This window comes from Sorex fumeus, unplaced genomic scaffold, assembly GCF_029834395.1.
Source record: "Sorex fumeus unplaced genomic scaffold, SorFum_2.1 ptg000128l, whole genome shotgun sequence".
NCBI classification, from domain to species: Eukaryota; Metazoa; Chordata; class Mammalia; order Eulipotyphla; family Soricidae; genus Sorex; species Sorex fumeus.
The window spans coordinates 23,460,459-23,462,620 of record NW_026606185.1 but is presented as its reverse complement, the minus strand read 5'-3'; the positions used below and the strand labels follow the sequence as shown (position 1 = coordinate 23,462,620).

The following is a 2,162-nucleotide window of genomic DNA, read 5'->3' as shown; positions in this document are numbered from 1 at the left end:
TTGTTAGGCATTCCAATGAATCAATGCTCATGGCCAAGTTTGTGTTGACAAGGACACAGACGCCTCTGACACCTCTTTTATCACATGTTCTGAGGAACAATTCTTCTACAGTGTCGAAAACGGCATGATGAGATTGGTGCCTTCTTGTCTCAGTCAGACCAATGATGTCGTACTTGATCTTTCGTGCTTTACCATCAGGTCCTCTATGGATGCATCTGATGCTAGCGTACGTGCATTGAAAGTATAGACGATCATTTTTGTCTTCCTTCGTTGTGGCAGCCTAGTTCGGCCTTGAGATTTTTTTGGCCTCTCCTTTCTTATCCTTCTCAATGCTGCCATATTGGTGAAGCCTTCAGGGTCAGGTGAATGAGACCCATTGTAATTACTGGTTTTGGCATATCGAATACACAACGGATAGCTTGCTAGGCTCTTCCGTGCGGGCAGAATACTCTCGGTAGCTTGCCAGTCTTTCCGAGAGGGATAGAGGCTTTTGGGGCGACCTCTAATTGCCCTTGTAGGTGTTACCATATTTGAACCCTATCAAATATGATACGGCAATTCTGGAAGATGGGTATTTAGTGGGCGCCCCGCAGGAGCAACATCAGGGGGTGGGGCTCTGGGCCTGTGGCCAGCGCGGCCGGCTATGGCGGGACACCAGGGACTGGGGCCAGGACCGAGCGGTGGGTGCCAGCACCATGGAGGAGGACCTGGCTATGTGCCCAGTGACCTGACCCCAGAGGAGCAGTAGGAGCTGGAGAACATCTGAGGTGGAAGCAGAAGCTGCTGGGGGAAATCCAGAGGCTGAAAGATGAGATTGCAGAAGTAGCCCATGAAATTGAGAATTTAGGGTCCACAGGAACAGAGGAAAGACATGCAGAGGAACAAGCAGGTCGCCATGGGCAGGAGGAAGTTCAACATGGACCTCAAGAAGGGGATCCAGTTCCTGATCGAGAACGACCTGCTGAAGAGCACCTGTGAGGACATCACCGAGTTCCTCTACAAGAGGGAGGGGCTCAACAAGACGGCCATCGGCGACTACCTGGGGGAGAGAGACGCCTTCAACATCCAGGTGCTCCACGCCTTCGTGGAACTGCATGAGTTCCCGGACCTGAACCTTGTCCAGGCGCTGTGGCAGTTCCTGTGGAGCTTCCGGCTGCCGGGGGAGTGCAGAAGATGGACCGCATGATGGAGGCCTTCGCCCAGTCGCTTCTGCCTGTGCAATCCCCGGGGTCTTCCAGTCCACGGACACCTGCTATGTGCTCTCCTTCGCCATCATCATGCTCAACACGAGTCTGCACAACCTATACTAGTTAGTTGTGTTAAAAAGGGCAGGAAGTTTTAAGGAAGAGGGATTAATCCATCCATATGGAAAGAGAAATCTTGATTTTATCGTTTAACTATTTTAGTCAGATCGAGTTCTAGAGGCAGGTATCTCATCATTTAACTAGGGCATATTTTCACTTCCCGTCCTTCTAAAGAGGGATGGCTTTTTAAAATACTTTTAGGTCCCTATTGATTTTGTTTCTGGTGTGGTGTGTGCATGTGTGTGTGTGTTTGCGCGTGTGCACATGCACGCACGTGCATGCTCGTATGTGTGTGCATACATAAAGTTGTTTCTTGCCCTGACACATGTATATGGGGAGTACATTTTTCCTTGTCTACCTCCCCCTCAATAAGTCTCATTATTGCCATTAACTTTTTCCTTTGTTGGCTGTCAAACAGGTTTCTTACAGATATATTGCTGAGACTTCTTTCTGAATCAGCTTCAAAGAATTTTTCTTCCAATAACTGTAGTTTGGCTTTATTAAAGCAGCTTTGTTGCCAGAGGATTTTTTTATTACTTAGGAGTATCACCATAGTAACAAAGTAGTGACAATATCTGTAATAAAGATTCTGGCTCTATGTTATGTGCTTTATTTATGCTACCTTTCAAGACCTACACCTCTGTATTTCCCTACTCTTGCCACATCTAGTATGAAAGGGTGTGCTTTTGGCCTTTGGCAATGAGTGGGATACTCAAGTCAAGCAGAGTCCTACTACCTGTGGGACCAGCAGTGTTAGCCTATTCTCTAATTGCAATAAGATACAAAGTCAATTATACCTCCTCACCCTTTTCGGTTATTTCAGCGCTTTTGTCTGTCTCCACAGAAGCTAACACTGTG

General features: G+C 47.5%; 1 pseudogene; it reads left to right on the top strand.

The window, feature by feature from the left end:
• The first annotated feature begins 643 nt into the window (after window positions 1–643).
• LOC130045508 (cytohesin-1-like) lies at window positions 644–1,310 on the top strand (annotated as a pseudogene).
• The last annotated feature ends 852 nt before the right edge of the window (window positions 1,311–2,162 follow it).